Consider the following 11,855-nt stretch of genomic DNA (forward strand, 5'->3'; position numbering starts at 1 on the left):
ATATTAGCGAGGTTGCGGCCGAAGTTTTCAACACGAAAACGTGTACGTCGGACGTCGGACGTTCAGCCACGCCATTCTGTAACCCTAGAAGTTTGACAATAGCGTTTGGAACGTCAGTGGAATCATGGTCGACATTCCAAACGCCATTGTCGCGTTGAAAACTTCGGCCGCAACCTCGCTATTGTCTCCTAAATTGCTTTAAGCACGTCTGGAAGCGAAGACATCGTCCCTTTGATGCCGCTGTATGTCGAAAACGAAGTCATGATTCCCCATTTTTATTACATTTTTGGATTACTCGTCGCAATTAATGGAAAATGGCAAAGTTTTATCAAAATAGATCGATCAAGTTTTGAAAACGAACGCAATTCTCTTGCTAGCGCTCCGGCTAAAAAAAAAGTATATATATATATATATATATAATGATTTCCAGATATGACTATCAATGACATTTTTTTAAAAAACTCTGTTCGTTCTATGGGCACTAAGAGGGCCTCTTTTAGCAGGCCCATTGTGAGTTAGACCAGGCCCATAATGGGACGGGCGGGTGATGACGGACAGGGCCGGACATATCTGAACAGTCCATCACCTGAAGAATTCCTGGGGACTTTTTGACCCATTTGGGTTTGAAAACGGGTCTCCAGAGCGGTAGGCTGTCACCTTAACCGTTTGGCCATCTGACCGTAAATATATTGGTATTGATTCTGTACAAATTACATCAGTAATGTTTTAAATGTCTTAGTTAATACATTATTTTAATTTATATTGCTTCCAACTGATTTTCTAGACTTTTTATACACAAATTCAAAATTTTTACATTCTATTACAATGTATTTACGCCTTTTTTATTTATTTATTTTTTTTCGTCCCTCGACCATCCGGTCGCCCCATTGTGGGCCTGGCCGAACCCATAATGGGCCTACTAAAAGAGGCCCTCTTAGTGCCCACAGAGCGGAAAGAGCTAAAAAAAAAAGTGTGTTTACGCCGGTGTAAAGTTTTACGAAGATCGACGGCGGCATAAGTGAAAAAATATAATAATAACGGTGTAGCCACCTGTTCATTCTCAGAGCGTTAGGCTGACATCTTAACCCAGATTTTTTTCAATCTTTTCCTAATAGTGGCACTCCCAACTTGGTAATCTTTTCTTGTAGCATCCCTACTTCTTTAAAATGTTGTTATTGTGGTTTTTTTGTAATATACTGTAAGAGCAATGGCGCTGTTCAGCACTAGATATGGCGGTATCCCTAAAGTATCGTTGTGGTACCATTTTTAAACTCTTTCTGCCCTGTGGGCACTAAGATGTCCGTTTTCAAGCCCATTGTGGCTTCGACCGGACCCATAATTGGGCACAGAGAATCCAAATCACTTTGTTATTTTTAGAACAAAGTATCCGATCATCCTCATATACCCAATCTTTAGATTACGTAGGTTGGATACTTTGTACCTTAGGACATGGATACATCGGAAATTTTTCGATATTGGTGCCACCTCCTTAATCAATGTATTGCATGAAGAATTGCATACCAAGAAGTGTGTAAAAGGAGGCTGCATAATACATAAAATGAAAAAGAAGGGTGTAGGTAAGGGGGTGGAATAATCGAAGGCAACTTTTGAGAGCATCACGTGAAGATCCGTCAGCGTGTAGAATACACCTTATAATGCCGAAAAAATTGTTTGATACATTTTTGGAAATGAGAGAATATTTGAAAATGCAAGATACTGTTATAAGAGAAGTTTTACTTATAAAATTAAAATTAGAAGCGACTTTAAGGTTCTTTCCTACCCAGCATTATAAATGTATATAAGCGTTAAAAACAGAGTTCCTCTAGTTTTGCACACTTTTTGGTATGCAGTTCTTCGTGCAATACATTTCTGAAAATACTATTAGGAAATTTTATTCCCGTTGTTTACACTGTCCTCTTCAAATTGTCGAAAAAATTCATTTCGGTGTGCATTTTTGTAATTAACATATGCAATTATATAATAGCACTTTCGAGTACTTGCAGAGCTGTTTATACTATGCAAGTACTCTCACAAGCAAAAGTTTGCATAATGTAACCGCGGCTTTATAGCCCGTCTTTTTTCTTCATGAAAAGTTGGTACCTTTAACTGTATACCGAATTATTCTCATTCCCGCTAGGTTGCATTCTTTTTCTCTCATTCTGTCCTGTGTGCACTAAAAGAGCCGTTTTACTCACGCCCATAGTGAGTTCGGCCAGGTCCTTACAGGGGAAGCAAGCTGGTGAGAGATGGGTCTTGATATATCCAGGATAGACGATCCATTAAAATATTCTGGGACTTTTCTAACGTCCGAATTCGATCCCGTATCCCTCAGAGCGGCAGGACAACGCCGTAACTGCTTCAGATATCCAGGTGTATCATCATCATCATCAACAAAGAAAAGAAAAAATATGTTTCTAAGTTTGTTTAGAGAAGGGGATATTCTTTCACTTTTTTCTAGTGCTGTGTTCGGAATTTGCTAATCTATAAGTTGGCAACCCAACTGAAATGGCTACATTTTAAAGTTCAGCGCCCATTTTCTGGCTTTGGAAATGGAATAATTATCCTTGGAATTTATGCGGGAACCCTTCAAGGAGTGTTTGTTGATTTGTGCGGACTGCCAATCCGGCAAATCTGGGGTCCGTGAGTTACCTTAAAAACTTGATCTCGTCCCAAATGATTTCAATATCATTTGCGCTGACGAAGAGGGATACAAAAATTTCCTATGCTTATGTTTTATTTGTATTGTTCTACAATTTTCAGAGGGTGCAGAATTTACAGAAATCCATAGAGGTTGTGCACTGGATTTCTGTAAATTCTAGACCTAGAACCTTATGTATTTATATGTTAAACACAAGTGGCAAACGTTTTCATTTAAACCGTAAAAGTAGTTTACGTTATCTTTTAAATTATTACTTTACTGGATTCTTTACAATTTTTGTAACATCACGCAAGACATTTTGGCAACTTGTTTTTTTAATTAAATATTACACTTAAGCCGACACGAAGCTGTTAAGAATATAAATGATGTCAGAAATGCGAGAACACAAATCTTCCTACATTTAAATTGGCTGGCTAATCGCCTTCTTACACGACCTTTGACCACCATTAGAGCCGGGCAACTGAGACACTTGCTCAGGACCCCCGCTCCTAAATGGGGCCCAGCCCTTAATTAAGCTCAGCTTGTTTTGTCAATGCTAACTTATACGTAGTGACGTCATTGTGCTTGTCTCCTTATACAATTTGCAAAATGGCTGCCCGTGATGGAATAAACATTACTTACACTAGTCATAAATTGTCATCCCAAATGAGAATCTATAGAGAACACTTCGGTACAAAATAATAATTGATTAACATCACCTTTTACTTGGTACAAACATTTGGTATCCAAATTTGTAGGAGTGATAAATGTAGGTCAAGGTTAACTATCAAAATATTGTGGTATAAACGAAAATTTCGACAGAATAATCCTGGTAAAAACAAAGAGCAATCCGTTCTATCATTTAAAATTTGAATGTGTTAATTTGGGGGCCAGCAATACTGCAATAAAACTATTGCAGTAAACACCTGGGGTGCAAATTTACCAGCTTAGTTTCATCTTCTCGCTTATTGTGTGTTTGACCTACTTATAAAATCATCAATCGCTCATAAGCAAAACTAAGTAGGCACTCATTGATTCGACTTCCATTAAATTATTATTCATAAAACATATATTTTATAAACAAGAAAATACAATTTATTGGCACAATACAAACTTCTGTAAAATATATTATAGGTTAATAAACATTGATACCAAACACACTTTTATAAGTAATATGTTTTATTCCGCTGTACACATGGTTTCTCATAATAAAATATATACAAAATATAGAATATACACATTGAATATCAACTTCAATAGAATAAGTTGTGATAACCGACAGCGAATGGTAAGCGAGGATTAACAAACACACTTTGTTAATTTACAAAATTATACTTTTATTCGCTACGCTACAGGGTTCTTTTACACTGGATCCCAACGTGTAGGCGGCGAAATTACAAAGTCCAGAATACATAAAACAATACTACTAATATTACAAGGGTCCTTATCTATCTTAAACCTACTTACAGACTATAAGAATGGAAGAAAAAGAGAATATAAGTACAGAAAAAGGGGAAGGTGGAAATACCCGGGATTTCTGCTCTGGATGCTCCGTGACACTGGGCGGGGTTACTGATGCCTCCGATCATCCATTTCAGTAGGTACCTCTCTATAAGTATTAGATATTAATGGTGCGGTTTTTTATATTGTTTAAGTATCAATTTTCCTTGAAAAAATTTTCTTTTTCCAAAAAATTAATTGATTTAACTTCACGGTTAGTTTAACCGTAGTTATTTCGTCTGTACCGCATTTCATCAGAGACAAAAACTATTTGGTTTTATTCACATCATTCTTTATTCCACTATGCATTTCGGGTGCAATTTTTTCCGTTTATTTTGCGCCCCTCATCAGGTGTTAACATTTCTACAATTGGTAGAGAACACATTTGTTACATTGATTATTGTAGTTGGGTTTTTATACATATGTATATATATATATGTAAGTTATAAAAGATTATTACAGTTTTTTGGACTAGTCATAAGGAATTGTTACGATTATTACATTATTTAGCTTAATTTAACACAAATTATTGCAAGAGATTATTTCAAATTGTATTATTGTTAATATTATACGGTACTAACCTTTTTTTTATTTTTTTAAGGCCATTCTGTTATGAGGTGTTTATGTCACCGTCCCCCGAGGCATTTCTGACTGTCCTTTCAGTTTATTTTCGTTTCTTAAACCCCTCCCATTTTCTCCCACACTACGTCTATCTCCATGCCGTTATTTAAGTTTATTGTGTTGCTTTTATTGACTATTGCAAAGCGTTCTTTGAATTTTCGTAAGTAGTTGTCCTTCTCTCTGTGGATTATTTATACACTTTTTTTTATCGATTGTGCATCCGAATTTGCTGCAGTGATTGGTCCATGGTGATTGGTTATATTTGTGTCTGATTGCTGCTTCATGTTCTTTAATTCTGGTCTTTAGTTGTCTTCCTGTTTCTCCTATGTATATTACTAGTTTTTTGCATGTACATTTTATTTCATACACCCCTCCTGTTTCGTCTAGTTTGTTTTCATTTTTGATTTCAGTGATGTTGATGCTGTTTTTAATTTTATTTTTTAGTTTGGCTGCTATTATAATACCATTTTTTCTGAAGACTTTTCTGTATTTTTCATGTGTGTCTTTAATATACGGGGAAAGACGTATATGTAATATTCTCATTGTTATTTTTGACGTTGAATCTGTTTTTAATGAATTCAGTTGTCTGTTTTTTTAATAATCTGTTTGGGTAATCGTTTAGGACAAAAGTATTTATTAGGTCGTTTTTTTGTTTTTTTTCTCTCTCTTTAACTTTAGATGTTCTGTTCCATATTTTAGACAATGCTGTTATAAAGTTATTTCTTTTAATAGTTATGGGGCAATACGATTTATAGTTAAGGATTTTGTCCACATTGCTGCTTTTTTGTATGGTTTTATGTTGATGATGTTTCCTTCCCTGGTTATAGTTATGTCTAGATAATTTATTGCTTTTTTGCTTTCAGTTTCACTTTTAAATTTTATTGTATTGCTTAGAGTGTTGGCATAGTTGCATATTATATTTTCATTGGTTATTGCTTTGTCGTATATTATTATTATATCATCTACATATCTAGCCATAAAGGTTATCCCATTTGTGTTTGCTAATTTTTTATCTATTTCTGTCATGCATATTTCGGCGAGTTTCGGTCCGATTATTGTTCCCATACTAATGCCATTTTTTTTTGTCTATATATTTTTTCCTCTATATGGTAGTAATTATTGTAGAAACTGTATTTTATTAGTTCTAGTAGCCAGTTATGTATGTCTATCTTGCGTAGGCTTTCCTCAACGAGTTCCCATTTTATGTCCAAACTTAATAACCTGTATGTTGGTTTCATTTTAACCGTCATTAGTTTCCTTATTAGTTCGTCAGTGTTTTTTATAGAGTAGGTTGAGTATGGGACTATTTTTAGTTTTTTCTTTATGAACAATTCTAGGTTAGATGATAATGTGTTTTTAAAGTCCACTAGTGGTCTGCATATCTCGCCTGGTTTGTGTGTTTTAAGACGGATTTTAAGTTGTGGTTTTCTAATGTCTTTGTAGTTGAGTATTTGTTTTTTTCCCCTGGTGTTATCTTTTTTTGTTTGTATAGTTTCGTAATTTCTTTATTCATCCATTTTTTAATTTCATCTTTTGGGTCTTCGGTTAGTTCAACAAAATCATCTGTTAGGACTATTTCTGATTTTTTCTTTTTTCCCCATTCTTTATTAACAATGATAATTTGGTTGGTTTTATCAGCTTTGATTATGTTTAAGTTATTTTTCTTTTAAATAATTTTTTAATATTATGCATTTTTTTGAGTAATCTTTTCCTCCTCTATCACTTAGCATTTTTTCCCCTAGTTTAGTGCTGTTTTCTAGTCTTTTTATGTCATTTCTTATTTGATGTTTTATATTGCTCCTGTCCCCTATTTTTAACTGATTTACTGCTTTGTCGATTTCGGACACTATATTGATTGCTTTATCGTTTAGGTACCTCTCGTTCACTTTGTCGATAATCCGCTGTCAAATCCGTCCAATAAGATTGGCAGTTCATCAGGAAGGTTTTTGTCTACTTTAACACTACATACCTTCACCGTCTCGACCTCACTCGTCGAGCTTCAATTTCTATCCTATGTCGTTCCAACTTACAACCCGTGCTCCACGACCTTTCTCGTCGAGAGCCGAGAGCCGAGATCCCTTCTGTCTTTCTTTCTTTCTTTTCCTCTCTTCTCTGTTTTTTATTACTTTGTTTTTAACAACGCTGTTTTTTCATCGGAGGCATCACTCCCCATCAGGTAGTAAAACAATTAGATAGTAAAGTGATTAAGAAGGAAGTCTTTTTTTTTTGTCAACAGGAAAGGGAGAGAAACAAAAGAAATCTTAAACCTAACTAAAATTTATAAATTTATCAAATACAAAATATACATTAATATGGCCAACGGCCACAAAGTAATCCAGTATCATTGGAATCTGTAAGGATTTTTCCAGATCACAGTGCTTATGCTAGAATATACTCAAACAAGTGAATTTCTAAGATCTTAACTTAAGAATGAAAGCTGATCGGTTTCTTAAGAGAAAGCTTTTTACTGTCAAGACAGAAAATAATAAATTCTTTATGCATTTCAAACACTACCCGCCATTTATCAAAGTGGGAAAATCCTAGGTGCCCTTTTTTGATTGAGCAGAGATAGAGGGCAACAAAGTTTGATATTCTTTGCCTTATATCTCCAGTGTAAACTATCAGAAAAACTTGTGGTAACTCCTATATGAGGATACTGATGCCACTGAATTCCAGAAAAAACAGGTCAAGGGAACAGGGAAGAAGGGAAGAGAAGGGAAGGGATATGATTGGACCAGGAGTCATATCGTACATGGGATCATACTTGATAAATTCTACTCCTAAGAGGTTTTAGCTTATATTAAAACAATAATTTTGCTCTCAAGAAGTTTTTCAAAAAGTCATCCCCACGTTACAAAAAACTAAGTTTTTGAGGATGACTTTCGAAATCTCCTCGTGATTATTTCATGTAACATATAAAAACTGTACAGAAATTTGGATATGTTAAATATAGGATACTTTTTGCAATATCTCTCATTAATTTGATTTTTAACGAGTGATTCATTAAACTAAAGTCCATCAAGATGAACATTAATTATTCCTATTCTTCAGAATTTAAATATATAAATCTACTGTATATATGTTGAAATTAAGTAACATTGTGAATTAAACTGTGTACCCCAGAGTGTATGTAACCTATACTAATCAGAGTTTAAGCTTACAGAATCTTTCATTTAAGTGACTTTTTGATTAAAAAACAATATACAGACTTCCCCATAAATGAGGAACCATAAGAGTTAAGTTATCTTTGTTTATTCTTACACGTAAAGCATGATGTTGAGTAAGAAGCAATGATCCCAGATTTATGGGATGCCCTGTGTAGCCAGCATCACACTGACAATGTGAAAAAATATTTTATCTACGAAAGGACATTTTCGTGCTTTTATATATTTAATTAATTCTTATATCACTTCTTACTTTTCTTTACAGCTCTTCTTTTTTCTTATATATGGGATGTTCCACTTGAACGTCCCTAGTTTTAAACTGTTCTTTAAAATCCATTTGTTCGGATGTGTGATATACTATTATCGTAGTCTATACTACAATACTTATATATTTTTTCCCAAAATTAATCCACAACACTCTGAACGTTCGATGGAAACAGCCTGTATAATTCAATCAAGAATGACGGAATTTATCGCAGATACACCACTCGAAATATCTGTCGTCTTCTGGCAGATTAAGTCTGATGCATTGTGAAATCCGACTAAGATTTAAATTATTTCTGTGCATTGAACAATGTAGAGGCTGTTCGATTTCTTTTAAAAATACATTTTGATAAACAATCTTTATTTACAAATATTATACCATAAATAAAAGGTCTCCTATTGCCGTGCGTAGACAAATGTGATCTATAAACTAAGTTTGAATACATCCTCTTGCATATTTCGCAAACATTTTATAACAGGATACAATACTAAATATTTTTTTAATATATTTTCTCTTGCAAATCTTATTTTATGAATCATATGCTTTTGTTTCTTCATTTTAAATAAATATCTTATCATAAAATCCAGTTTGGAAGAGCCTTTTGTAATATCTTTTCTAGCACAAATCTTATATTTTCTGAAATAAAAGCTTTATTTTCCTGTGAAAAATAACTGTTAAAAGATTAATAATTTCTATAATTGCCTGTTACTTAACTAGCTTCAAAGAAAATTTACACAGCTTATGCTGGATAGAACAGGCAATTATTTTTTATTGTGACATCACCGCAATGCCAGGCTGCAATTTTTCAACACAATACTCTCAATTATAGAATGATCTTGTTCCTGCACCTCCCCTTCCCTTCCTCCTTGAAATTTACATCCCTTGATCTCTGGCACATCTTACTGAGGGGATGCCTGCATCCCTTCGCACAACTTCCAAAATATCAGTTTGCCTATGCTCAGAAACTAGCTAGAGTTACTGTTGAATGGACACACAAATAAAAGTGTTTCTACTAAACTAAGTAGACGTACTTCTTGTGTTTAAGTTATTCAGTATTCAACTGACTGTAATACATAAATGTAGACATTTTAGTCTGTTACATAATTTACCATTATTTTATCTTCAAATAAAAAGTTGAAGCTCAGTATGTTTAGGCAAATTCCTGACAGATTGCAACATGGCAGCAAATTTGGCTCCTGTGGCGTTTAAATAATCAAAATACATACAAAACTGAAGTGAACGATCATTTAAATTTGGGTAAAAATTATTAGTTATAAATATTCAATTTAACAATAAAATGCATTTCTTTTTTAAACTAAAATCTTTCAAACAATTACAAAAATGAAAAGAGTTTGAAGATTACCTTTTTCTTTATTTTCCGATTTTCTATTGACCGTTTTCGAAACGATCGAATTCTGGACGAACCGGAGAACTGGAAACAAGGTATTTTTTAAAATAATCTTGATATGATTGATAGCAGCAATTTGAATTATAGCTTTGAATGCCACACCCAGAAATATCTTTATTTCTCACCTGTTTAAAAAAAATATACATACATACATACATAAAAGAAAATATAAACAGTTTGATATTACAAAATACTGATTACTGCTCTCTTTTTACTTTCCTGGCTGTTATGTATAATAACAAGGAAAAGTATAGGAATCATGTCAAGTTTGAACCTCAGAGTTTCTTGCAAATCTCCACGTTTTGAGACCCCGTAAACAGTGGCATAGCGAGGGGGGTGCAAGGGGATGTATCATGCACAAGGCGCCACTCGCAGAGGGGTGCCCAAATGGTCTCCAAGACAAACCGTGTGTGTTTTTGGAGGGTGGCGCCAGTTGTGTTTGCTACGCCACTGCCCGTAAACCCAAAAATGTCAAAAAACTTCCGTGGATGTGTTTGCACATGTGTGTGCATGCGAGTACATTTTGTTTAATATCTCAGCATGGAGTAAAGATTAAGAAACGAAATTTGGCACAAATGCTTATGTATAAGGGGCACTGATGCTATTAAATTTTGGTGTAGAAAGGTGAAGGGAGAAAAGGTAGAGGGTGGTTACATGTCATATCTCACATGGGGTTGGGGTTAATGTAGATTTTATTTGTTAGTTTTTACAGATCATTATAAAATTCATCTCTACCCTCAAAACTAAGTCCTATGCTAATTTATAATAATTAAAAAATATATAAAGTTTTATAATCAAAATCTCAAAATAGATGATGCCACATGTAATATTATTTATTTATTATGATTAATAATTAGAATCTTGTAACAGCCAGGAAAGTTACACAACTCCTTGCTAGATTTTTTAAATTCGTTTTCTTATACTAGATGGAAAAAAAACAAATAATAAAATAAAATATCATTAAAAAAATTCTAATATAAATTCAGATTTAGCTTGGTTAGTGTTGAATAAAATAAACATCCTTATTTTTAGTTTTTCTTAAATATAAAAAGGAAAGTAAAACTTTAAAATATTATCATCTTTGATATAATTAACATTTCCATTAAAGTTTATTAAACATTTTAATGGAAATTTATTATATGCCTAGTAATTTAACTGCTGTTTAACAAAGCACTTAAAGCTTTAATACAAAGAAATCTTCAATACCAAATTATTTCATAGCTTTTCTTTCAATTAAGTTATCTAAAGGTTAGAGAGAAATCTGTAGACTCAAAACACATTATTTCATTTATTTTAAATTTTCAGAATATTTTATGAATACTCACAAACAAATAAAGAATATCCAGCAGTAAAAAAAAAGGCTACCTTCAACCGAAAATCCTTCGTAATGTTTCAGCCACTGCTGGAAGCTAAATGTAATTGCATTTATGTAGTTTTACTTTAAACCATCTTGAGATCAAAATTAAGGAGCGTCGGTACAGGCATGTTTTTTAAAATCTTTTTTTCCAATAAACTACAATAAAACTGCATTTTCAACCACTTTGAATCGCCATCAGCAGACAAACTAAATAAGGATAAAGCTTTAAAGTTAGAACTTAAAGAATTGATTGACTAAACCCAGGGACGTGCGGTAGATTTTCTCAGTATGATGCAAGTCTTCGAAATGCCGACTTCAATTAGTTAATATGCTAACTGATTTGCCGAAAGGCAAATCAGTTGACTTATTAACTAACTAATATATGACAAAAATAAATATGAAATGAGAGAATTAACATACAGAAATATATAATTGCAATTCTACTGTCAAAAGGTAAATACCAATCGCTAGCTACAAGAGAATGTAATTCTACAGGACAAAGCATCAGTTAGGTAAACTATTTATAATCCTATTAAAAAAAAAAATCTAAAAGTGAGTATTAATTAGCGGTTAATGTTACCTTAGGTAGCCAAGATGGCGGCTCATCTCTGAAACAGTGGGGACGCACATACTAACCTAAACCTAACCTATTCTAATAAATTACAATAATTATTGCCAACCGACATATTAGAATAGGGGTTAGGTTAGATTAGTACGTCCCCACTGTTTCAGAGATGAGCCGCCATCTTGGCTACCTAAGGTAACATTAACCTAATTAGCATATTTGCACAGCGATTTCCATACAAATAATTTTTATATAATTTGCCTTTCTTGTTAATTTATTACTCACAAGAAATGACAATTCTTGCTTAATTTTTTACTTTAAACTTGATTTTAAATTT

The 11,855-nt window shown here is 33.4% G+C and overlaps 1 long non-coding RNA gene across 1 annotated transcript; it reads right to left on the reverse strand.

Moving 5' to 3' along the window:
• Positions 1–3,799: 3,799 nt before the first annotated feature.
• Positions 3,800–9,812, reverse strand: LOC136987934 (uncharacterized). The gene is made up of 2 exons (XR_010882701.1): positions 9,552–9,812; positions 3,800–4,247 (listed from the first exon to the last, which is right to left on the reverse strand). It is a non-coding gene; the product is annotated as an uncharacterized lncRNA (long non-coding RNA).
• Between the last annotated feature and the right edge of the window lie 2,043 nt (positions 9,813–11,855).

Source organism: Centruroides vittatus, unplaced genomic scaffold (genome assembly GCF_030686945.1).
Source record: "Centruroides vittatus isolate TY-2023 unplaced genomic scaffold, ASM3068694v2 scaffold_2906, whole genome shotgun sequence".
NCBI lineage: Eukaryota > Metazoa > Arthropoda > Arachnida > Scorpiones > Buthidae > Centruroides > Centruroides vittatus.